The sequence below is a fragment of the Schistocerca piceifrons genome, chromosome 2, assembly GCF_021461385.2.
Source record: "Schistocerca piceifrons isolate TAMUIC-IGC-003096 chromosome 2, iqSchPice1.1, whole genome shotgun sequence".
NCBI lineage: Eukaryota > Metazoa > Arthropoda > Insecta > Orthoptera > Acrididae > Schistocerca > Schistocerca piceifrons.
The window spans coordinates 771,035,524-771,063,297 of record NC_060139.1 but is presented as its reverse complement, the minus strand read 5'-3'; the positions used below and the strand labels follow the sequence as shown (position 1 = coordinate 771,063,297).

Genomic DNA, 27,774 nt, shown 5'->3' with positions numbered 1-27,774 from the left:
GGCTCTGAGCACTATGGGACTTAACATCTGAGGTCATCAGTCCCCTAGACTTAGAACTACTTAAACCTAACTAACCTAAGGACATCACATACGTCCATGCCCGAGGCAGGATTCGAACCTGCCACCGTAGCAGCAGCGCGGTTCCAGACTGAAGCGCCTAGACTCACTCGACCACAGCGGCCGACCATAACAAAAATACATCGTAGCGTGTAGGGTTTCACGGCCGGCGTCTTCAGTAATTAAAACTTCCGGGCTAAGAGGCCGTGGTCCAATAGTAGAAATACTTTTATCTGACGTTTCGTTGCCAGCTGCGGGCAACATCATCACCTCAGATGATGCCCGCAGCTGGCAACGAAACGTCAGGGAGAAGTATTTCTACTATTGGACTACGGCCTCTTAGTCCGGAAGTTTTAATTACTGAAAAATACATCGCTTTAGCATAACTTACAAAAATAATAATTTACGTTATAAAATCAAAGTGTGCACTCATCACTACCAGCATTTCACTCAGCACTACTGTTGCGAACACAGGTCTGGGGGCTGTGGTCATGACAAAGTGAACGACTGAGAGAAACATATTTCCGTCACGTAGAGGGAAAAGCTGTTTCTTTCTGTAGTTTCCGACTACGTTGGAGCATATGTTGTAATTCCACGTAAGTCCACTGTTGACGTTTGTAGAGTTAAAATATGCGCTCCTAGCAGCGCCACAGCCAACCATCATGGTATGGTCAAAAAGTGACCAAAGCTGATTATCATAAAATAGATGTTTTTGGGGTCGAGACTGTTTGTGTCCATTTTTAATGTACGTTTTGACAGACAGCTGTTCTCCACGAGAAGTGTTAGTAATCTTGCTGCGGATTTTTTCCTAGTGTAATGTCTTTCCCTTTCTGTCTCGCTTACTAAAGTGGCTGTGGTTTTGTCAGTTTTATCTGTTGACACAGGGACCATGTCAGCTCTGTTATTGAGAGCAGGTGTAGCCAGCACTTGAACGGTCACCTTTACCTGCGTGGAATGCTCTCCGCAGCCGATCAGTCCTCAAGTCCCTCCATGTGTGCCAGCCGTTAGGGGAGCAACTGAAAAGTCTTTTGTGTTGGACAAGATTTGTAATTTTCTATATTTCCTTGCCGTACTAATACTGCTTTCATGTTGCTTTATTTTCCAAAAGCTGTTTATAAACATAGAAACTCATAAACGAACAAATATAAACGCTTTTAGTAAAATGTTCGACAAGGGGATCGGCCTATGGTTCATCATCACTCCTCCGCATGTCTTCCTTCGTTTTATTGCAGTCTTCTCGAGTGACAAACCTTCCTATGAGTAACACGAAATTCTTGATGACGGGAAGTTTCCAACCCGAAACTGCAGTTCGTCAGTCAGGCATCCCGGCAGCTCAGCCGCAGAGCAGAACTTTGAAAGGACAAAGACTGTAGGGTCGAACTCATCTCATTACTTTCACTTACAAGGAGACGACCCGTCAGTCGGATTTTTGAAATTTCCTATATTTATGGTATGTGTAGTCAGCAGAACTCACTCTTCAAAAGCATTTCAAAGTAGCTCTAAAAATGCCCGAGATAAGGCTATTTTCACGACGGGCTAGATAGTTCCCTCAGTACTAGTCGGAATACGGTAGTCGGGTAATTAGTGGATCGCTGATTTGAATCTCGCTACGGCTTTTCATTCCTTTTATTTGTTCATTCAGTTTGAATACATACATCATTTAAATATAAAATTCATAAATATAAGCTTAGTAACACATATCTAATGATTATTTATCACGAACAATGCGCGTCTTCTTGTTTCTAATTACATATCGCACACGCTGCAAGTAAAAATTAGTTATTATCGGCATTTTACAAAAGACTGATTTTAAAGATTATTTTATTTAAAGACTTTACAAATTTATTAACAGTCTTTTTTAAATATCTATTATTAAGAATCTAATGTTGCAATGGAAACTAGAACTTCGCGTGTGATGTATTCAAATTCAATGAAAAAATAAAATGAATAAAAAGCATAGCGACATCCGATCCAGTGACCCATTGACAACCTTATTACCATCCTCCACTGCTACCAAGTGAAAAACACGGCCCGTCCTGAAAATAGCCTTAATGTTGGTAAATTAACGTTCCTTGGAAAACATCGAAGTCGAATTTGTCGAGAACTTTTGAGAGCCACATCGAACTGCTTAGGTCGACTGATATTTGAGTTCTGAACTTCACGTATCATAAATAAATAAAATTACAAAACTACGATTGGTTGGTGATCTTGTCCGACACAAGCTGAAGAGGTAGCCATATGAGACAGAAGGCTAAAGCCAAAGGTAATGGTAATAGGTCCGCGCTATTTATTCTCCACAGTGGAGTTTTCTAAAGCAAGGCGTCCCAGAAGTAGGTGCGCAGGTGCTCCCATGTCCCCTCACCACCAACACAAAATCCTTGCTCCTACATTTGACTGAACCCAGGTCTGTGAATAGCGCTGCGCTCCACCAAAACTACTGTTCGGTAGTTTTCGTACACTACGTAAGTGACGTAGTGAATGATAGGATTACCGGTAGTATTGGTAGAATTGGTAGGGAAAGGAGTATAAATAAATGCGCAAGAGAGAAAATGGGAATCGACGACTTTTCTTTGTTTTTTTTGTCTGTTTGGTTGTTTGTTGTGCACATAATTAGTACCGCACATCTATCTCCGTTAGTCGAGTGCAAATTTTATATTATTACAGAACATAACTCGCATTTTATAAATAATAGTAACTAGTTGGTGACGTGACTCCAGCGCTTTTATGTAAATAAATCATTTAGTTTTGATGTAAGTACAGTTTACATGCACAAGCATAAAAATATATACAATAATTGTTGATATTTTATAATCAATAGAAAATTATTCAGCATGAAGATAAGCAGAAGTTTTTTATGAATAGAAGAAACTAGTTTTATACAAGTTCAACGCAGTACTTAAGTTATGTTCAATATATTTCTATTTTGCATTTTTTTTTAATTTTACGTTTTAGCTGAGAAAATTGCGTTTCCTAACGTTATATGACAAATCCGTTTCGTTTTCTTTATCATTACTACAACTTCCCTGTGTTTCACGTTGCAAATCAACAATTTTCGAATAAAATCTGCATTAACATTGACAATTTCAGTTTTGCCATAAATCTGTTTATTCTTAAGTAACAGACAGAAGGATAACCATGTGGAACAAAAATGTTTCGTAAGTTACCTGGCCGTTTATAATCGTATATTTTCACTCAGTTTCTAGACTGTTCACCACTTCCGGTTTCTAGGGGAATCGAGTGAGACAATGATCGCATACGTAAAGAAAGCGATCCTTATGAGGTAGCACCTGACAGATATGATATATACCATACTGACCAAAGCTACGAGAAAAACTACCATAGTCTACTCTTACTTACAGTAGCCTACGGTAGTTCTACAACTCTATGTCTGATGTAACCTACCTGATTATTTACATAGTTAGGTTGTCTGATGGAAAAATCTGGTACATTATTATGTGAGTTTAAATTAGGATTTTATTAAAGAAAGTATCTCGGGTCACCACCTGAATTGACCTCCCACTTAATTACCTTGAATGCTTGCTTGGAAATAAATGTTAATTAGTGGATGCGCTATAACTGAGGAAATATTAATGAAATTTTGATTACCTTGATAAGTTTTGATTAACTGTGTAGGAGAATCAGCTTGGAAAATGCTCTTAAACCTCTGAGCTAGCCTGGAAGAGCCTCGATAGTGAATTAGCTAAAAAGCGGGTGAGTTACTGAACACATATATTTCATGATTAAATCTTTAACAAGGGAATCCCATAAACAAACGCATGTTTAACAGAAAAAAATTAACCTACCGTGGAGTGTAAGTGCTTAAACATTGTTGTTAAAAAGGTCCGAAATGCATACATGAATAACACTGTTATTTTAAATCGGGAGTCCCATTGTAAAGATAGATTATACACGCATACATCCAGACTAACTATTCATCACAGAGAAAGCACTCGTTTAATAATTTAATAAGAAAAGCAAGAGCCAAATTCAGTTAGAGACTAGCCTTGATGGTCGAAAAGCTTTAACAGAAAATTATTCCCCAAATTTATAAAACAAATACGCTAGACTGCAATTAAAAACAATGAATAGGAACTATATCTAGTGAGTAATTCTTCCAAAAGCCACCGATCAATAACAAACACATGGCTACCCAATACAAACAAAAATCTGTGATATATGACAGCCGGCCGAGGTGGCCGAGCGGTTCAAGGCGTTAGTCTGGAACCGTGCGACCGCTACGGTAGCAGGTTCGAATCCTGCCTCGGGCATGGATGTGTGTAATTTCTTTAGGTTAGTTAGGTTTAGGTAGTTCTAAGTTCTAGGGGACTGACGACCTCAGAAGTTAAGTCCCATACTGCTCAGAGCTATTTGAACCACTTTGACATATGATAAAAATTCACGACAAGGAAGATCACGAAATCAAATGATAAAATTCGAGAATTTACTTAATCAAGGGACCAGGTTCATACGCACTCGTAGAATATTAAAGCACAATCTCACGGGAAAAAAAAAAAACACCTGGCAACGGCTACCAACCTTGCACAAAGAAAACTCATTCAAACCTGCACAAAAGACAGTGAACTTTTTCTTAACATAACTACCGAATGTTAAAACCATACGCACTGCTCATAATCACTTCCACGATTTATTCAGGAATCTAGTCATACTCATATATTCATGTGGCCTCGTGCCTCACAATCACAAAGTTATAGAGCACAAAGAAAGCACTGTTATTTCCAAAAATAGCAAAATTATTGTCGGTTCCTGCGTACGCAAGGTAACCCGAGTTACTGTCCAATAGCTGAAACTTGCTAAGAAATGAATTAAGTACTCGGTTAAGCTGAAACGTACACATTCAGAAAATTACAGCTCTAAGAACCAAAACGTATATGTTACCTGTTTCCAGGGCTCTCGGGTGTCCAGCCGGATGCGATCGTTGAAGTCCCACGATATTTCGGCGAATAACCTTTCCGCCATCATCAGGTGGTTCTGATGGAATGGTCTGTTTGCTCATTGTCAGTGTTATCTATGTCCTTCAGTCGGGCTTCGATTCCCTGCACCGACGGTCCGATTGTGGCAGCCGAACTTCCGGTTGCGGCCGCCGACATTCCGTTTGCGAGCGGCGACTGACGGACACAGATAACACTGACAATGAGCAGACAGACCATTCCATCAGAATCACCTGATTATGGCGGAAAGGTTATTCGCCGAAATATCGTGGGACTTCAACCATTGCATCCGGCTGGACACCCGAGAGCCCTGGAAACAACACATACGCTGGGAAAGCCTCCGATCACATATATGTTACCTGTTGGACGATTCCCAGGGCAGAGAGGCTGCCCGCTATTCACCCACAGACCCTACCGCGGACCAGAAGCAGACGCCCAGATAATCTGCGTATTCTACGTGCGCCAACTTAACAGAAGAGATGGATCATCTCTCGTCGGTATCTCTCTGACCCAGAAGAGTTCCCCTTTTGACTAAGCTGTCACTACATTCAGAGAAACTTGCCCCAAGTCCAAAGACATAGGTATTGAAGAGCCAAAGAAACTGGCACACCTGCCTAATATCGTGTAGTTCTCCCGCGAGGACGTTGAAGTTCCGCAGCACAACGTGGCATGGACTCTACTAAGGTCTGAAGTAGTGCCGGAGGGAGCTGAAGCCATAAATTCTGCAGGGGTGTCCATAAATCCGTAACAGTACGAATGGGTGGAGATCTCTTCTGAACAGCACGTTGCAAAACATCCTACATATGCTCAATAATATTCGTGGTTGGGGAGTTTGGTGGTCAGTGACAGTGTTGAAACTCAGAAGAGTGTTCCTGGAGTTACTCTGTAGCTATTCTGGACGTATAGGGTGACACACTGTCCTGCTGGAATTGCGCGAGTCCGTCAGAATTCACAATAGGCACTAATGGATGCAGGTGATCAGACATGATGCTTACGTAAGTGTCACCTGTCAGAGTCGTATCTAGACACGCTCCACACCATTACAGAGCCTCCCCCAGCATTAACAGTCCCCTGCTGACATACAGGGTCCATGGATTCATTAGGTTACCTGCATACCCATACACGTCCATCCGCTCGATGTAGTTTTAAACGAGACTCGTCCGACAGTCATCAACTGTCCAGTGCGGTGTTGACAGGCACAGGTGACGTGTAAAGCATTCTGTCTTGAAGTCATCAAGGGTACACGAGTGGGCCTTCGGCTCCGAAAGCCCACATTGATGACGTTTCGTTGAATGGTTCGCACGCTGACACTTGTTGATGGCCCAGCATTGAAATCTGCAGCAATTTGTGGAAGGGTTGCACTTCTGTGAGGGTGAACGAATCTCTTCAGTCGTCGTTGGTCCGTTCTTGCAGGATTTTTTTCCGGCCGCAGCAACATCGGAGATTTGACGTTTTACCCTGGTTCCTGATATTGGCGGCACACTCGTGAAATACTTATGTGGATATGGTGTCTGTTCTTTCGGATATGTCCTGCAGCCGTCTAGAACTAAATTAGTATTATATCAATACCTTCAACTGGTGACGGGCGTTGATATATATCAACGGGGACAGGGGAAAATGTGTGTCCCGACCGGGGCTCGAACCCGGGATCTCCTGCTTACATGGCAGACGCTCTATCCATCTGAGCCACCGAGGACACAGAGGATAGTGGGACTGCAGGGACTACCTCGCGCACGCCTCCCGCGAGACCCACACTCTCACCTTGTATGTCCACACACTGCATTCGTAGTGTCCCACCCCAACACAATCATTACTCGTGGAAGACATTCTTAACATTCTTACCAAGTCCCGTAAGAGTTCGGGGAATATGTGTGTATCCGCACAGAAGAAGAAGGTCATGGTTGGTTTTGCCAGAACAATATACTTTTATGACCATTGATGAGCTGCAGCCGTCTAGAAAACATTTTCACCTGTCCCCGTTGATATATATGAACTCTCGTCAGCAGCTGAAAGTCTTAATATAATTCTAATTTCACTAGTGAAATGGTCGTACGGAAATGCTGTGTCCATCGCTAGTGGGCCGAATATAACACGACGCTCAAACTCACTTAAATGTGCCACTGTAGCAGCAGTAACCGATCTAACAACTGCCGACAGCAGCGCTGTAGAATGAGATATCCACTCTGCAGCGGAGTGTACGCTGATATGAATCTTCCGGGCAGATTAAAACTGTGAGCCGGACCGAGACTCGAACTAGGGACCTTTGCCCTCCGCGGGCAAGTGCTCTACCAACTGAGCTACCCAAGCACGACTCACGACTCACGCCCCGTCCTCACAGCTTTACTTCTGCCAGTACCTCATCTCCTACTTTCCAAACTTCACAGAAGCTCTCCTGCGAACCTGGCAGAACTAGCACTCCTGGAAGAAAGGATATGCGGAGACATGGCTTAGCCACAGCCTGGGGGATGTTTCCAGAATGAGATTTCCACTCTGCAGCGGAGTGTGCGCTGATATGAAACTTCCTGGCAGATTAAAACTGTGAACCGGACCGAGACTCGAACTTGGGACCTTTGCCTTTCGCGGGCAAGTGCTCTACCAACTGAGCTACCGAAGCACGACTCACGCCCCGTCCTGACAGCTTTACTTCCTCCAGTACCTCGTCTCTTACTTTCCAAACTTCATAGAAGCTCTCAGAAGCTCACAGAAGCTCTCAGAAGTCTCGGTCCGGCACACAGTTTTAATCTGCCAGGAAGTTTCATAGCAGTGCTGTATTTGAATACGCTTGCCTTTACCAGTATTTTTGGCGCTTCATTGTATATCACCCAGGTCATCATCTTTCTCTCAGTTTGAATTTGTTAGAACACCGACACGTAAGCCATGCTGTTCAGAAATGTAAAAGTTGGTTTCCATCAAATCAGTGAAGCGCCTTGAATGGAGACGCTTCGGTGAAACCGCAGAAGAACAAGAGCTGCGAGGTCGAACATTCGCCACCCTCACCTAGGTACGAGCTGGTGAGGCAGCCGCAACGGACAGAAGGCTCGGGCCAGAGACAATGGTCACAGTCGGCCGATAATTAATTCCCCGCAGTAACGAGCGCCGGCGCCGTCAGAAATCAATTACGGCCCGGCTGAGCGAGTGAACTCCGGCGCGGCGCTCCCCGCAGCTGCCAGGGTCCGGGGCGGCCCTGCAAGGCTTCACACCTAACTCCCGACCCAGTCCGGGCCCGGAGCCGCGCGGCGTGCTGGGAGCAGCCGTCTGTTAATTAGCTGGCCCGTGTAATTACCGGACGCCATAAATAAAGCGCCACCCTCATTCGGGACTATTAGCCGACAAAAGGCGCGGCGCCGCAACCGGCACTTAGCCGCCGCCACGCCCCGCGCGCTCCACTCTTTCTCTCCGCTCTGCTCGACTTTACTGCGCCACCGGCGGGGGCCGCCCTTTCTGTACCTGCGCCCGGGGAACCTCCATTAAAAAATGCAGTGTCGAAATCATTACTTAGGTGTAAACTTGGAAGGTAATTACCTGTGGCGTTCATAATTCATTACGTGTAGCCGTTCCGGTCAACGATATGTGCAGTCCGGGCGCTCGGCAGCGGCCGCTGTGAAGTCGCCCGCGGAGGCGTGGTCCATTGATACCTGCTGGACACACCGTGCCCACCAAGTCCGGGTCCGCCAGTGAAACCGAGGACCGGGCAGCTGGCGCTGTGCTCAACGTACTCGAGACCTTCCATAACTTTTTAGGTTGCTATGTTGTTGTTGTGGTCTTCAGTCCTGAGACTGGTTTGATGCAGCTCTCCATGCTACTCTATCCTGTGCAAGCTTCTTCATATCCCAGTACCTACTGCAACCTACATCCTTCTGAATCTGCTTGGTGTATTCAGCTCTTGGTCTCCCTCTACGATTTTTACCCTCCACGCTGCCCTCCAATACTAAATTGGTGATCACTTGATGCCTCAGAACATGTCCTACCAACCGATCCCTTCTTCTAGTCAAGTAGGTTGCTGTATTAGTTCATATCGTTTTACCGTAAGATACACGTAACAGAGACTTTAGTCATCAATAATGTAATGTCCTTCACTATTTACAACAATTTCCCATCGCAGGGGTAACTTTTCGATTTCGCGACTGGAGAAATTAAGTAATTTTAAGGCGAAGAACTCGTCGAACAATGTTTCGCGGGCATTTTCATCCGGGAAGGTTCTTGAAGGCTTTTCGATAGACAGCTTGTAATGGTACTTGAATTACGTAACCATTACGGCACCGCACCTGAACCTCTCGATACCAGCAATATTCTACTGTGTTTCTGTAAAGTAGTTAACATATTTCTGAGACAACGTTCAGATTTGATTTCATTAATGTAGAGGTACTTTGAAACATCGATATGTTTATGTTGCAATGACATTATTCTTATGTATATTCTTTCTTTTGTCACTATGATCTTTGACGTACTTGTAACTCTTGATTTTTTGGGGCGTAGGCGGTTATTAGTTAGTTAGAGGGTCGGATCTTGAGAAAGTCAAGTCTTAGACGTCATGTTGAAAAGAGGCATATTGTAGTCAGCTTATAAAATGTTAACTTTAAAAGTCACGAAGATGGTTTCAAGTATGTTTTGTATTGTGAAGTGATGTTTTGTGTGTTGCGTGATATTGCAACGAAAGCAATAAAAAGGAAGTGTAACTTAAATTCGGAGTGCTGATTATTTTTTTTTTTTTTACATCACCATTGCGCTAACTTTCAAAGGTTTAATCTTCAAGAATGGTTTGTGAAATACATCTATAAAACTTTTGAATATAGCAGAATAAAACCTAGGCCTCTTTGCATCCGAGCTTGGAATCATCAGCAACTAGATTTTCGACGATTGAGCCATGATTTTACAACGAGACCAGCGTGGGAAACACGAAAATATGAGTGCCTAGTTTATTCATTATTCCGCGAAATGACTTTATTAACTGTGCTCTAATGAGACCTGCCACATAGTAACTTCGTTGTTGCCCGAAAATGCAGTATTTAGCAGCGTGAGCAACACCACAATCATTATTAAATTTTGACCTTTGTTGTGGTAGGGTTGTTAGAAGCTGAAAATCTGAGGACGCAGGATCAGGTAAATAATGTGGGTACGTAATGACTTCCCAAGCCAGATCCTCAGTGTAGCAGAATGCAGGCGGGAATTATAGTGGAATAGCAATCACTTCACGGAGTCGCCCTGGTCGTTGTTCTCGGATTCTATCTGCAAGACGTCTCATAAATGGTTCAAATGGCTCTAAACACTATGGGACTTAGCATCTGAGGTCATCAGTCCCCTAGAACTTAGAACTACTTAAACCCAACTAACCTAAGGACATCACACACAGCCTTGCCCGATGCAGGATTCGAACCTGTGACCGTTGCAGCAGCGCGGTTCCGGACTGAAGCGCCTAGAACCGCTCGGCCACAGCGGTCGGCGAAGACGTCCCAGTTTTTGACAATAAATGTCAGCAGTGATGGTTACACCTCGGGAAAGCAATTCGTAGTACACTACACCGTCCATTTTCCCCCAGATGCGTAACATTATCTTTTGTGGATGGACGCAAGTCTTTGTACGGCGAGTTGCTGCTTTTTTTGGACTCAACCATTCCTTTTTTTCTTATGCTAGCATAAAGACACTATTTCCTGTCACCAGTAAAGATACAGGATATCGATGGTCGGTGTTGTTCACGAGCTAATTGATGACGAGTAACAGAGATGCACATATGTCCACCAGCTGATTTTTTGCGAGTTTAGTTTGGAGCATGCGGTACCCATACAACAGATTATTGAACCTTCTCTATTGCATGCAAATGTTGCACAATTGTGAAATGATCACAGTTCATCACATTTTCCAGTTCTCGAGTACACTGTTCATTGTGGGTTAATGTGTTTAACCGATCTTCATCAAACTCCGAAAGTCTTCCTGAACGTGGAGATACACTAAGGTCAAAACGATCCACCTCTGTCAAATAGCAATATCCTCATACACGGCGCAAATGTTTCTGATTGCCTCTGCTGTTGTCACCCCTCTATTAAACTCAAACATAAGAACACGTCGGAAACGTTCCGATTTCTCCTCTTAGCTCTCCATTTTCTAGCGTCCACAGCTCAAGTCACTATCTGTACGTCACAAACTGATAATGTGTAAATTCAAATAGCGACAGTGAACTACAAAGAAAAAATGACAATCAATAAGTAAACCTATAGCAACCAGAATACCAACACGCGAAACAGAGACGCTGCGAACTTACTCCCAGAATGAGTCTTACGCTTTCACTGAAGAACACTAGTCCAGCGGGATATGCTGGAGAACGTCTATGAACTAAGAAGGTAGTAGTAGAACGGTGTCAGCAGAAGTGAAGCTGCAAGAGCTGATCTTGAGTCGCACCTACGTAGCTTCAAGATAGAATATTGCTATTTACTTTACAGATTAGTACTTTACAACTAATTTTATATACATTTCACTTTCAGTTTCTATGTAATAGAATTAGTTGAACAATAAATAGGTCCGAATAAAATCTCCGTTTTTAAGCAGCGTCATTTGAAATAAAACACTCGAGCATTTGATGGCTATCTTTGTCATCGTAGTCAGGGATAAATAAACAAATCAGAGGTTTTTTTACTCCTGACAAGGATTGCGGAGATAGGCATCGTGAGCCCGACAGTTTTATTAGAAATGACGCCATTTCAAAACTGAGAATATTTTATTCGGGCATGCCACCGCAAAAGACTACGAAGACAATAAAGAAATCCTGCTAAAGGTAGTCATATTGCCAGCGGAAGACAAGTTGTGCGTGAGTTCCAGTCTGGCACATAGTTTTAATCTGCCAACAAGTTTTATTAAGCACTTATCAGTCACGACCCGTGATTCATCTACGTGTCGGCGTTCCAACTTCAACGTCAATGGCGTATGTCCTTTCTCTCCTCGCCGCGTGAAATCAAAATAAAAGTCAGCTGTTGCCGTCCGCAGAGTCCAGACGAGAAGCCGCGCAAACGAGTTTGTTTCGTAACGACTTGAAGCCGCCACCGGTGAAAGAAACGTCAATCAGCGCACTCTGATTAACTTCCCCAATGTCTAATTTCGTCAAATATAAGGGGCGATTGAAAGGTTTCCGTTTGAGGGCTTTACTGCAGCTATATGTAACGAAACACGACTCTGTTGCGCCTACGCAGAATGGTCAGTAACAGCCTGAAAATCTTGTGAGGATGTTGCAGGGGACTTTGTGCTGAGAAATAATTGTCAAGAAAAAAATTCGAACGTTGCGGCGTTTCCGAGTTATTCAGTACTGAAGTTAACCAGTAAGGTCGCCGAGATTGCAAATTGAAGCACTTGCACGGTCTACAGTGCGGTAATGCACAAATATCGGTGGGTCCGTGAGTTACCACCTGTTAAATTATATCTATTTTGGAAGTGATAAATTTAAGCTGGTGAGCAAAAGCTACGTTTGTGTGGTTTGAGGAAACCAAACGAAGAACTAGTTTGGCGACACTGCTTCTGGAAGGCTGCTTGAATATGCGCGCACGATGACCTGATTGGCTAACTTCAGTGCTAAATAACTCGTATACTGCGCAAAGTATTAATTTTTTTTAACAAATATTTCTTAGCACAACTTCCCCTGAACAGTCCTACAACCTTTTTAGGCCGTTTCTGACCGCCATACATAAGCACCGACATGTAGGCAAGGGATTAGGGCGAAATTCGTGTCTTTCCGGCGTACGTGTGGTAAATGCGGAAACGCGAACTATGGCGAGTCATTACCAAATGCATCCAAACAGGACCAACGTGCTGATATTCTTTTTCTTGGCTGCCGGAGGACAAACACAGATAGACATCCATCGCAGAATGAAGAACGTGTAGGGGGCAGCACCTCTGTCAAAAACCACCTTCGTGGAATGGTGCGCCAAGCTCCGTGCTACTGTTTCATGATAACGCACGTTCCCAAATGTTGCGAGGCGGAAGTTAGGCCAACTTAAATGAGAGACATTCGAGCATTTCTGATTTCTCCTCTGCGTTTAGCACTCCTTCGGACCCTTAAAAAAGCCTTGAAGAGTCGACGACATCTGTCGGACGAGGATGTGCACCAGGCAATTACAGACTTCCCCACTCAGCAGGATAAGGTGTTTTACCAAACGAGTACCTTCAAACTAGTGTGTCGGTGGAATGATTGCGTCAATGCCTGATCGGCATACCGATTCTGTACTGTACGGCATTCGAAGGGAAATTTTTTGTGGCCCTTTACATGTTTTACAAATTTCGCCAACCTCTGGTAAACCATTTCCGAAACTGCGTCTCCTCTAGGTAAGTTTTAACTCGACCCTGTTACTCAACGTACTCTGTTACTCGATGTACTCATACTTACCGTTGACCTAGAATCACGAAATTTGTCAGGAAGCGATGTTTCACAATACAAGTAAAGAGAAAATTTAAAACTTGTTAATCTGTAAATATGTCACACGAAAGAATATTTCTTTTGTCATATGTTATTCGACTTCAAACTTGCAGTTAACGCATTCTCGAGAATCTCGGAGTTCCTGAGACAGATATCTTGCCAGTACCAGTGTCGATAATAGGAAACAATCGTCAATGTTCTCGGTTACGGGAATGGATAAACTGTCTACACAGTAATCTAGTTTGTACTGAACTCTCAGCGCGCAAGTCCTACTCACAACTGCCCATTTTTTTTTATTTCGTTCCTAATATAAAACTTTCAAAATAGATACCCGGGAAACGCTGACTTTATCAACTAGTATTAGACAAAATTATGACAGGAGAGCTTTGGATATAACTTGCTGTAAACGGTTTGTTTAGCTACTTGTATCCTGTTCTGAAATTCGATGAGACGAAGGTTTAAGAAGTACCGATATATAAATATTTTCCTTGATCTTAAGACTCTTCCGTGGAGCGTAGTTCGCCGCGTCCGGCTGCCATAATAATACCGGAATGCATGAATGTTGCGGACTCCCGTATCTAATGAAGGCACTGTAAAGCGTTTGAGGCCGCGTTATAAATTGAGACCGTCCTATAGTCCCACGGTTAACGCTTGCGATCTCATTTGGACGTCTCTTGCGTTAAAGGGACACAGAAATTTCGTCCGGTGGAGATACAAAGGATTACAGCGGTGACCAAATACGACACATGTTTTAGTTTTACGTCTACGATACTTTATCTAGGAAAACCAAAATTTGTGGAACAGTGGCCAGAACGGTGGTATAATGTCCTTAATTTGAAAGTTGGGAGGCCTTATTCTGCCTGTATTCGCTCTTTGAAAGCCTGCTCTTTTTAGCCCAAAGTATTAAGGTTGGCCTTCCATTGCAACTCCATTCGTTAGTAGTGGAAGACAATTAGTACTTGAATGATTTCAATCTACCCTCGTTTTTCCTTTTTAACAAATGCTACCAGTTTCGACACCACGTGGTGTCATCTTCAGGCCCTGAAGGTAACCTGCCATTCACAACCGTTTTCACGTTCAAACGGGCCAAAGTTAATTGGGCTTATTGTTGCCACGGAAGGTACGGAATCCAGTTAACTTTGGCCCGCTGCATACGATTCTGCATGTTGAACGTGAAAAATGTTACGGATGCTAGGATACGTTCGCTGCCTGAAGATGACACCATGTGGTGTCGAAACTGGCAGCAAGTATTAAAAAGAATAAAAGACGGTAGATTCAAATACAGCTTCTGGTTTTGTTATCCTTATTCAAGCACTACGTTCCGTTACGTCTTTGGATACTGACTGTCGTTAATGGAAATGGAAATGTCGTGTGGCTAGGGCCTCCCGTTGGGTAGACCGCCTGGTGCAGGTCTTTCCATTTGACGCCACTTCGGCGACCTGCACGTCGATGGGGATGAAATGATGATGATTAGGACAACATAACACCCAGTCCCTGAGCGGAGAAAATCTCCGACAAAGCCGGGAATCGAACCCGGGCCCTTAGGATTGACAGTCTATCACGCTGACCACTCAGCTACCGGGGCGGACTGTCGTTAATATTAAATGAGTTCACAGTTCAGGCACATTGGAAGTATTTCAAAGAGTATCACCTTATATCTGTGTTAAAACAGAGATGAATTAAATGAACTTCCTCCGTAAATAAAGTGAGTCGTTATAACAAATTCATTTGGCGACTACTTAACTGTTGAAATGGAAGTAATTAATTAACCCTACCAGTAGTAAAATACTAACAGCAGAGATAGGTTTGAGTAACTTTTGTCACTGTGAAGTGTATGTCGCCAAAGAATAGTTGAAAGTGAGGCCGTTACACATTGCCTAAGAGTGGTAAAGTAGAATTGTTATAATAAGTGAGTTTATTTGGCTTACTCTATTTTCTTATATTTGTATATCCCAACAACTGCATACGATATTGTATTCCCTTTCGACAAAAACATCATTAGAGTTCAGATGCATCATTTGCTACCCTTTTCCTATCACCCAACCTGGAAGTGAAAGCATAACCCATGTTTAAGTTCGCTTAAAATGAGAAGGATCTTGTCAATGAGATTAATTTGATACGCCTCCTCATGCCGCAGTAGCAGAGTAGGTCGTTGTTGTTTCCCTATATTGTTGCTTTCTACCTCCTCAACTTGATGGTCTTCTTTTATTCCTCGTTTGATGCGGCCGGCAACTAATTTCTCTACTACGCTAACGTGTTCATCTCCGAGCAGCACTTGCACCCTATGCCCATAATTATTTCTTAGATTTTCCAACCTAAGTCTTCTTATATACTTTTCACCCTCTATCGCTCCCTCTAGTACCACGAAGGTTACTCCATGATGCCCTAACACACGTTCTGTCATCCTCTCCATACTTTTTCTGAGTGTTTCTCATATGTTCCATACTTCGCCGATTCTACGTAACAACTCTCCATTCCTCACCTTAACCGTCTACCTAATTTTCAACATTCTTCTGTAGCATCGCATCTCAAATGCTTCGATTCGTCCATGTTCCGGTTTTCCCATAGTTTATATTTCACTGCTATACAGCAGTACAATCTCAGAAAGTTCTTCTGCAAAGAAAGGCCTTTGTTTGATGCTAGTAGACTTCACTTGGCCAGGAATGCCCATTTTGGCAGTACCAGTCTGCTTTTTACGTCCTTCTTGCTCGGCTGTAATGGGTTATTTTGCTGCCTATATAGATGAATTCCATTTTTTCATGTACTTCGTGATCAACAATTATGTAGGTTTCTCGCTGTTCTCCTTCCTGCTACTTCTCATTACTTTCGGCTTTCTTCGATATACTCTCATTTCATGTTCGGTACTCATCCTGTAACTCTTCTTCAGTTTCACTGAAGATAGATTTTTCTCAGAATTTCGATCATCTTGCTCCATTTTACATTGTCGAACACTTTTTCTAGGTCGACATATCCTATGAGGGTGTCTTGATTTTCCTTTAACGTTGCTTCCTGTTATCAAGATGAACGTCAGAACTGCTACTCTGTCACCTTCACCTTTCCTAAAACCAAAGTAATCGTCATCTAACGGCTCTTCAGTTTTCTTTTCCATCCTTCCATACATTATCCTTGTCGGCGGCTTGAGTGCATAGGCTGTTAAGCTGATTGTGCGATAGTTCTCGCATTTACCTGGCCTTGCTATCACCGGAATTCTGTGGTTCACATTTTTCCGAAAGTATGTTGGTACGTTGTCAGTCTAATAGATTCTACACACCAACTTGAATAGTCCTTTTGTTGCAATTACCCCACTGATTTCCAGATATTCCGGTAGAATGTTTTATGTTCTATATTCCTTCTGCGTTATTTAATCTTAAGTCTTCCAGAGCTCTTCCAAATTCTGACTCCAGTACTAGATCCTCTCCCTTTTCCATATCGACTCCAGTTTCTTCTTCTATCCCGCCATCAGTTTTTCAGTGTACTGTTTCATGTATCTGCTCTCTCCTCGGTGTTTAACAGTGGAATTCCCATTCCGCTCCTAATATTACCAACCTTATTTTTAATTTCACTGAAAGCTGTTCTGGCTTTTTATATCCCGAGTCAGTACTTCCAATGATCGTATCTTTTTTGATTCCTTTACATCTTTCCTGCAGCCATTTCGCCTTTGCTTTCCTGCACTTACTATTTATTTCATTACTAAGGGATTTGTGTTTCTGTAATTCTGGCTTTCCCTGAACATTTTTGTACTTCCTTCTTTCGTCGATCAACTTACCCAAGGTTTCTTCGCAGTTAGCTTTCTCGGATCTACATTTGTTTGCGCAACCTCTGTGATTTTCCTGTTTAGAGAAGTCCTCTCCAACTGAACTGCCTACTCTGGTATTCCTTATCGCAGAACACACATCGTTAGCGACCTTTAAAGGCGTCTCATCATTCCTTAGTACTTCAGTATTTCACTTTCACATTGATTCTGCTTTCGGAATTGTATATCTCATTCTTATGTACTTCACCTGGAATATTCCCGTATCTTTGGGTCTTTTCCAAGTATACCTCGTCTTCTTGTGATTCTTGAATGGAGTATTCGATTTTACTGTGTGAACTTTATTGTAGAACTCAATTATACTCATTACTACCACGAAACTCATATTGTCCAGTAACCCTCTCTTGTGTTCCTTACCCTACAACCGCGTTCCAGTCCCCCACGATTACTAGATTTTCATCTCTCTGTACACACTAAATTACCGGTTAAATATCCACATACGCTTACTCCATCTCTTCATCTTCTGCTTGCTACGTCAGCATGTATAATTGAAGTATCGTTGTCGACATTAGTTTGCTGTCGAATCTGATGAGAACAACCCTCTCACTGAAGTGTTCAAGCAGTTTACACACCCACTGTGTCTAGACTGAATCTCCGCATTTCCCTTTTTAGACTTCCTAGTTTTCCTACTACGTTCAAACTTCTGACATTCAATGTTAGTAATCGTTTTGTCGTGGTTACCTCCCCCTTAGCAGTTCTCTCCCGGAAATCCGAATGGAGGACTAACTCGGAATCTTTTGCCAATGGAGAGCTCATGATGACACTTTTTAGTTGGTGGCTTATTCATGATTAGTTGAGCGGTATTATCGTCGAAACAGTCTTTATTACTATGCTCTTCGACTGACAGGGTACAAATCAGTTGAGATTCTTGACTCACCGCAAAATTAAAAGGACAGTAATTTTCCACAACGGCTTCTGTTTGTGGGATTTTCTTATGATCTAAGATCAATAGTTTCAAGTTCCAAATGTTTCACCCCTTAATACGCCAATATCGGTTTCTTCCACCAGGTTCAACTGCAACCGAGCATCTTTTTAGTGGGTAAGGATTAACATGCGATCCGTCCAGAGAAAGAACAAATGGATACAAAGCCACGAAGTCACTCATTATCTATACTCCTGTATAAAGACAAATCGTAGTTTGACTTGGTTATCAAACGTCTCGAAAAATTACCGACCGATTTCTATCAAATTTTTGTACAATACTTACATAAACATTCGGACAGACATGAGCTTTTCTGGCGGCCTGCAGCTGAGCACATCTTGGGACCCGGCCATCGGAAGGTTGAAGCAGGTGTGGCGGATGTGCAACAAAAACATTACCTTATATGGCCCCGGAGCGAGCTCAAGCGACGTCACAGAAAGCAGTACGGCTATATAAGGATGGTAGCAGCATTGAAAAGATTGTCACCACATGGCAATGTCCGATGAGTACTCGGCCGAAAGCTCGTGGATCTTGTACCCACTGACGTGGCTGGAAGCTGGAAGGAGTTTTATGAGTGAATAATATTTTTTTCAGGACATGGCTCTGTAATTGTTGGACTCGTTTGATTTTTCCATACTTTGTTCCTGCGTATTTTGGTGCTTGTTTGTTATATTTATTACACGAGGATCACTCCAAAAGAAATGCACACTATTTTTGTAAAAATACAGTTTTCATTCTGCATGTGTGAAGTTTTACAGTGTGTAGATACATCCTTCCCGCTTGTTTTCAAACTTAGTTCAACCTGTTCTCGTGAGTGGCGCCGTCACAGCATGTCTTCAAGATGGCTGCTACACTTGACGTTCGTCAGAAGCAACGTGCTGTCATAGAATTCCTCTGCTGTGAAAACGAGACAGTGGGAAACATCCACAAGAGGTTGAAAAAGGTGTATGGAGATGCTGCTGTCGATCGCAGTACAGTTAGTCTGTGGGCAAGCAGGTTACGTGATGAAAGCGGGCACGGCAATATTGAGGATTGTCCTCGCAGTGGCAGGCCTCATACTGCAGACACTTCAGACAACGTGCAGAGAGTTAACGAGTTGGTGACTGCTAACAGATGCAACACAGTGAACGAATTGTCATGCTACGTTGGGACAGGGGAAGGAAGTGTTTGCAGAATACTGAAAGTGTCTGCGTTAAAAAAGGTTTGTGCCAGGTGGGTTCCCAGGATGTGGCTCACAAAGAAACAAGAAAAACGGTATGCAGCGAACTTTTGGAACTGTACGAGAATGGTGGAGATGAATTTCTTGATAGAATTGTGAGACGAAGAGGCAATCATTGGAGTGGCATCATGCAAATTCACCCAAGAAAAAAAAAAGTTAAAACCGCACCTTCTGCTGGAAAAGTTATGGCTACGGTGTTTTTCGATTCCGAAGGACTCTTGCTTGTGGACATCATTCCAAGTGGAACCACCATAAATTCTGATGCATATGAGATGACACTGAAGAAACTTAAAGCTCGACTGAGTCGTGTTCGACCACATCGGCAAAAGCAGGATGTTTCGCTGTTGCACGTCAATGCACGGCCACATATCAGTCAAAAAACCATGGAAGCGATCACAAGACACGGATGGACAACACTGAAACATCCGCCTTACAGTCCTGACCTGGCTCCATGTGACTATCATCTCTTTGGGAAAGTGAAAGACTCTCTTCGTGCAACAAGGTTTGAAGATGATGACTCCCTTTTGCATGCTGCAAGGCAGAGGCTCCAACAGGTTGGTCCAGAATTTTACCGTGCGGGTATACAGGCGTTGGTTCCCAAGATGGCGTAAGGCAGTTGAGAGGTATGGAAATTATGTGGAGAAATGAAAATATTTTTCCTAAAAGATGTATCTACACATTGTAAAACATTCAAACATATAGAATAAAAGTGTGATTTAAAAAACAAAATAGTGTGCACTTCTTTTGGAGTGACCCTCGTATAAGTATACAAACTGATCGCTTTATCTAGTCATGTTGTCATTTGGGAGCGATAATTACGTAACATCTTTACCTCCGACAAAAGAATTGCGCAGTCTCCGATTCTGCCTCGACGTTCGGACGGAGCCGCCGGCGTCAGCTGCCCCCGAGACTGCGTGGGCGTGCTCGGGCAGGTGCGGCGGCGCCTTTGTTGCGCCCCTAGCTGCTCTCAGCACCCGTGAGGCCCTCATCCCGCCCCCGGAGCCCTGCGGCCTGCCGGTCACGTCGCGCGCGTCCCAGTCACGTAATAAACAGCCACCTGTAATTGGCCCGGAGACACACCCACCCGCCGGCTGGCCGCAGCCTTGGCCCGAGCCGGTACGGCCACGCAGGTGCCGCCGCCTCTGCCGTTGCCGACCTTCGCTAGGTAACGTCCAGCCGCTCGTGCTCACCGATCTCGGCTATTCAGCCGGTGTGGACATTCGTAGATTAGCTATATAACAATACTTGGCAAAAGGTGGAACACGTAGAAGACATGATCGGATGTGTATATTATTCAGCACAGATACACACCATCAGCGAGTATGTAAACGATAAAGAGTTGCTGTTCCCTGTCGCAGGTTTCACGACCGCTAATATGCATCAATGTTGATCGTGTGTACTGTTGTTACCAGGCCTGGTAGGGTATATAATGGACGTGAATAGCATCAGATGTTGGGTAATCACTGTGAATGACACAGCGATGCTGCATACTTGTTAAAGACAGAGTCATCAGCACCCAAGATAGTTTTAAAGATGTATCATTGCGGGTCTTCATTCATCCTTCTGCTCAGATCGTGCAATATCCAGTGGCACGATGTTGGATTGCATGTGGGGGGGGGGGGGGGGGGAGGGGGGGGGGGAGCAAATGTACTCGTTGTCAACGTTGCGGTCGACCACATCTGACAGCCACATGCGAGTATCACAATATTGTGCGCCACTCACATCGTAGCCCCTTCAATTTCTGGTTGTAATAGGCTCCCTGCAACATTCTGTGTCATCCTTCACAATTTTTCTGGGACTAGCAGCAGCCGAACTAGGGAATAACCATCCCATGTTTAGGCTGCCATTAACACTACATCACAAATCGAAGCAAAACTTTTTTGGAAATTTGTGGTAAGTTCCTACGGGACTGCTGAGGTCATCGGTCCCTAGGCTTACACACTACTTTATCTAACTTAAACTAACTTACGCGAAGGACAACACACACAGACACACCCATGCCCAAGGGAGGAATCGAGCAACCGACGATGGAGCTGCGCGAGCCGCGGCAAGGCGCCCTAGACCACGCGGCCACAGCGCGAAGGATTAGTGCCATGATCAGCAAGCACTGACTGCTGATGAATGGCATCGGATTGTGTTCAGCGATGACTCGTGGGTCAAGACTACTGTGACTGACAGTCATCGGGGAGTATGGCGGGGACCTGAGGAGCAGTCACATTCTTTCAATATTTTGGGGAGGCACAGGGTGTCATTGTGTAGGAGCCGTTGGGTATGACTTCAGATCACGGCTTGTAGAGATTTAGTTACAGTATAGAGATGATGGTTTCCAACAGGACAGTTCTCACCCACATATACTATGTGTCACTATTAACTACTTGCGTGATTTTGAGGTAGTACCATGACTAGCAAGTTCCCCAGAACTGTCTCAGATGTCAAGTCCGTCCCAGTGTCAGTATCCGGTCTATCTGTGGCCAGTCACAGCAGTTGTGGGCCAGCTTGCCTCAAGAGAGAATAAAATTTCTTTATGACACTCTTCTCAACCGAATCAGTGCACACACCAGGCCAGAGGCAGTGCAACGTCATACTCATAATGACAAGTACTTTGTAAATGTGGCGTCATTTTGTAATCACTGAAATAACTTTTATTTATTTAATTATTTGCTTTTTCTATTAGTCTGTTACCAACATGCAAGAACAAACTGTTACGTCTGTCACAGACGGCCCGTGCCAAGCAGACTACACTCAAGACACTCCTGTGTACCATATAACATACACAAGCATTTGCAGGCGCAACCAAGAGGAAAACAATTCTTCAAAACAAATAGAACTTGCTAGAGACTAATGCGAACCTTTTTCTGCAGAGGTCGTCTCACAGATACAGGGAAAGTTGGAGTACTCCGCCTGCCTCCGCCGGCTTTATAAGGCCAGCGCAGCAGCAGTATAGCCAGTTCCTCGCCGAGCTAGGACCAGCTCCGATGGACCTCACTGACGCTCTTGATGAAGGGTTGTCTACAAGTTATTTGTTTTTGTGTCTGTATAGTGATTGTTCGAGAAGTGTAGGTCACTTTAAATAAACGACATTATACTGAGTGTTCCACAATATTGAGTATTCTCCACAAACCAAATATTGCACATAAGTTACAGGGTGTTTCAAAAATGACCGGTATATTTGAAACGGCAATAAAAACTAAACGAGCAGCGATAGAAATACACCGTTTGTTGCGATATGCTTGGGACAACAGTACATTTTCAGGCAGACAAACTTTCGAAATTACAGTAGTTACAATTTTCAACAACAGATGGCGCTGCGGTCTGGGAAACTCTATAGTACGATCTTTTCCACATATCCACCATGCGTAGCAATAATATGGCGTAGTCTCTGAATGAAATTACCCGAAACCTTTGACAACGTGTCTGGCGGAATGGCTTCACATGCAGATGAGATGTACTGCTTCAGCTGTTCAATTGTTTCTGAATTCTGGCGATACACCTGGTCTTTCAAGTGTCCCCACAGAAAGAAGTCACAGGGGTTCATGTTTGGCGAATAGGGAGGCCAATCCACGCCGCCTCCTGTATGTTTCGGATAGTCCAAAGCAATCACACGATCATCGAAATATTCATTCAGGAAATTAAAGACGTCGGCCGTGCGATGTGGCCGGGCACCATCTTGCATAAACCACGAGGTGTTCGCAGTGTCCTCTAAGGCAGTTTGTACCGCCACAAATTCACGAAGAACGTCCAGATAGCGTGATGCAGTAATCGTTTCGGATCTGAAAAATGGGCCAATGATTCCTTTGGAAGAAATGGCGGCCCAGACCAGTACTTTTTGAGGATGCAGGGACGATGGGACTGCAACATGGGGCTTTTCGATTCCCCATATGCGCCAGTTCTGTTTATTGACGAAGCCGTCCAGGTAAAAATAAGCTTCGTCAGTAAACCAAATGCTGCCCACATGCATATCGCCGTCATCAATCCTGTGCACTATATCGTTAGCGAATGTCTCTCGTGCAACAATGGTAGCGGCGCTGAGGGGTTGCCGCATTTGAATTTTGTATGGATAGAGGTGTAAACTCTGGCGCATGAGACGATACGTGGACGTTGGCGTCATTTGGACCGCAGCTGCAACACGGCGAACGGAAACCCGAGGCCGCTGTTGGATCACCTGCTGCACTAGCTGCACGTTGCCCTCTGTGGTTGCCGTACGCGGTCGCCCTACCTTTCCAGCACGTTCATCCGTCACGTTCCCAGTCCGTTGAAATTTTTCAAACAGATCCTTTATTGTATCGCTTTTCGGTCCTTTGGTTACATTAAACCTCCGTTGAAAACTTCGTCTTGTTGCAGCAACACTGTGTTCTAGGCGGTGGAATTCCAACACCAGAAAAATCCTCTGTTCTAAGGAATAAACCATGTTGTCTACAGCACACTTGCACGTTGTGAACAGCACACGCTTACAGCAGAAAGACGACGTACAGAATGGCGCACCCACAGACTGCGTTGTCTTCTATATCTTTCACATCACTTGCAGCGCCATCTGTTGTTGAAAATTGTAACTACTGTAATTTCGAAAGTTTGTCCGCCTGAAAATGTACTGTTGTCCCAAGCATATTGCAACAAACGGTGTATTTCTACCGCTGCTCGTTTAGTTTTTATTGCCGTTTCAAATATACCGGTCATTTTTGAAACACCCTGTAGTATACACTAAGTGATCAAAAGTATTCGAACACCCGGCTGAAAATGACTTACAATTTCGCGGCGCCCTCCATTGGTAATGCTGGAATTCAACATTGCGTTGGCCCACTCTTAGCATTGACGACAAAATCCACTCTCGCAGGCATATGTTTAATCTGGTGCTGCAAGGTTTCTTGGGGAATGGCAGCCCATTCTTCACGGAGTGCTGCGCTGAGGAGAGCTATCAATGTCGGTCGTTGAGGCCTGACACGAAGTCGGCGTTCCAAAACATCACAAAGGCGTTTTATAGGATTCAGATCAGGACTCCGTGCAGCCCACTCCATTACTGGGATGTTATTGTCGTGTAACCACACCGCCATAGGTCGTGTATTATAAAAAAGGTGCTCGATCGTGTAGAAAGATGCGATTGTCATCCCCGAACTGCTCTTCAACAGTGTGAAACAAGAAGGTGCTAAATACGTCGATGTAGGCCTGTGCTGTGATGGTGCCACGCAAAACAACAAGGGGTGCAAGCCCCCTCCATGAAAAATACGACCACACCATAGCACCACTGCCTCCGAATTTCACTGATGGCACTACACACGCTGGCAGATGACGTTCACCGGGCTTTCGCCATACCCACACCCTGCCATCGGGTTGCCACATTGTGTACCGTGATTCGTCACTCCACACAACGTTTTTCCACTGTTCAATCGTCCAATGTCTACGCTCCTTGCACCAAGCGAAGGGTCGTTTGGCATTTACCGGCGTGATGCGCGGCTTACGAGCAGCCGCTCGACCATGAAATCCACGTTTTCTCACTCCCGCCTATCTGTCATAGTAGTTGCAGTGGATCCTGATGCAGTTTAGAATTCCTGCGTCATGGATCTGGATAGATGTCTGCCTATTACACATTACGACCCTCTTCAACCGTCGGCGGTCTATGTCAGTCACAGACAAGGTCGGCCTGTACGCTTTTGTGCTGTACGTGTCCATTCACATTTCCAGTTCACTATCACATCGTAAACAGTGGAAATAGGGATGTTTACGAGTGTGGAAATCTCGCGTACAGACGTATGACACAAGTGACACCCAATCACCTGACCACGTTCGAAGTCCATGAGTTCCGCAAAACGTCTCATTCTTCTCTCTCACGATGTCTAATGACTACTGAGGTCGCTGATATGGAGTAGCTGGCAGTAGGTGGGAGCACAATGTACGTAATATGATAACGTATGTTTTGGGGGTGTCCGGATACTTTTGATCACATAGTGTAAATGAACATACGACATAATATTTGAATATAATTTCAAATTAGTATAACTAAGCATTATAGTTTTTGAGAAAAAATAGATAACATATCTATTTAAACAAATAAGTTTTAAAAATATGCATTCTGCCGTTCAGCCATCTGACACAGATATACGGTCATCCGGAACCCAGATGGCACATGCTAGTGGTCTCCTGCACTATGTTACAATGCCATACTACGAATTTCGTAATCTATAGTTCTAGACTACACCACACTAAACAACACAGCACTACACTACGCTGCATTCCTGGACTTGGTATCAGAACGAAACTAGACCTCCTCTGTTTGGTTAGTTAGCCCGTGGCATGATGTGGCACATCTCAGGATTCACAGGGTCTTCGCTGCTGGGCTACTTAAGTTGAAGAGATTGAGGGATGATTGCCTGGGTCTCACGAAATCCTTCTTGGTCACGAGGCTCATCTCCTGGCTGCTTCTGAAAGGTTGTTGCAGATGGAATCTCTCCCATGGTGCGTGTCATTGTCATCACCTGTGGCTCTTCTTGGTTGTCTCTCAGCCACGCAGGCTGTTATGTACCAGTGTCTTTGCTTAGTCTGCATACAAGCCCACTTGACTGCCTGTCTACTTGCCAGTGTGTAATTGTTATGTGGTGTCTTGTTGTGTATCATGTTCGTCGTACAGTCTGAGAAGTAGCACTGATTGCAGTATAATATGATCTAACAAAGTGTTCAATATTACGTCTATCAGTACTCTCAGTAGAAATAAACCAGAAGCAGTGTCCACAAGCGTATTCATATGCGTTAGAGCTCTTACCAAGAACGCTGTAAACGGTTGAGCGAAATGGGTGCTGAAAATTTAAAAGCAGTTTGCATTTAAATTGAAAAGGTGGATATTTCCTATCAGAGACTATATCCTTTAACTGCGTGGAATTAGTTATGATCTCTGATAAATACAAATTACGTAGATTATAAACCGAAAGAACAAATATTTGAACTGAATGATATTACAGGGCCACATCCCTTCGATAAGCGAAGAATATTTCAGATTAATCAATCAGTGTGTGTAAAAGCAGCTGACGATACTCCAGGTAAGTGGTTTTAGAGAACAAAGGTATTGTGACTGATCAACTTGACGGATCTTAAACATAAAAAGATCATGGAGGTAAAAATTCTGCAGCTATGGAATAGCAACTGAGAAATCAACGACTCTGATTGTGGCTGATTTCTAAATTGGTTTGTGAAATTAACAGTATTTGGTACATTATAGAACTAATGCCACATTCAGAGCGCGAAAGCGCATAACAGTCTGTAACCGTAAAATTATCTTCGGATGCGAGTGGGATACGATCTTCGTGCATGTATCTCCCGATCTGACGAGGGGTAGGTACGCCATATTAGATACGTACTGCTGGTTGAATAACTAGGTTATCTCACAATAAGACAGTCGTACTACAGCAGTGTTTACAATGTGCATTGCATTATTTACCACATACTCGAAAATCTCTCTTTTCTGAAACCCTACTGCAGCGATCTGACACCAGTTACCTTTCGTGATCGCTCTGGCGGCAGCACAGAAGCTTTTCCTGTACTTTTGACTAGGGCATCTACTAAACAGATCAGCCTTTAAGATTTCGGTTGAGTCTTTATCATTATTAGTATAATGATATTTGAGATTTTGCATATTCTGTGCACCCCTCCCTGCAAAGAGTTCGTTTCGTAGCGTAAGATGTGGAACAATTTGGTCTTCAGCTGTCACAACATTTCTGCCATAATTCTATCTGGCCCAGGTGCTTACCTCCTTAACTTCATTATTGCTAACCACACTTATTCCTGGGGAAATAAAACGTAATTCTGTTATTCCCAAGGTGTTCTAATAATGCAAAGTGAAGATATTGATAGTACTCTGTCTCTTTCATCGTCGTCTCATCCGGAAGCAGTGTTCTCAGCAGGTACTGCGCCCATTACATAGCCTCTCAAATCGAGCAGTTCCATTTTGTTTCCTCTTTTCTTTCACGTGATTCTCTTCTTTGTCGGCAATGATGATCGCTGATAAGCGAACAATGAGAAAAGTAAAAAGAAAAGTTCTTTATGTTGAATTCCGCTGCATCAATAATTGATAATGTTATAAATAGCAACAAAAGTAGTATATACGTTTTTAGTCTTTAACGTCTCCCGGTTAACGAAATTGTAGAAAACCAGCAGCAGAAAAATAAAGTTTTGTAGCACGTTTCCAATAGTGTGTATAAAATTCAATGAGATAAGTGCAGCCGTAGTAGTCACAGCATTAGTGGTAGTAGTAGTAGTAGCAGTACTGGAATTATTGGTTAAAGCGGTAAATAGTACTCTTCTACTGGTGCAAATTAGTTGTGTATACGGTACTTTTGGAAACATATGTTTTGCTACTTGCTCGTTGACCTACAGGAGGCAAAGAGGTGTTTTGTATAGTCTGAGAACGCGATACTTTGTTTCTGTAATTAATTTTAG

The 27,774-nt window shown here is 43.6% G+C and overlaps 1 non-coding gene across 1 annotated transcript; it reads right to left on the bottom strand.

Moving 5' to 3' along the window:
• Positions 1 to 6,628: 6,628 nt before the first annotated feature.
• Positions 6,629 to 6,703, bottom strand: Trnat-ugu. The gene has a single exon. It is a non-coding gene; the product is annotated as a tRNA-Thr (tRNA).
• Positions 6,704 to 27,774: the final 21,071 nt, after the last annotated feature.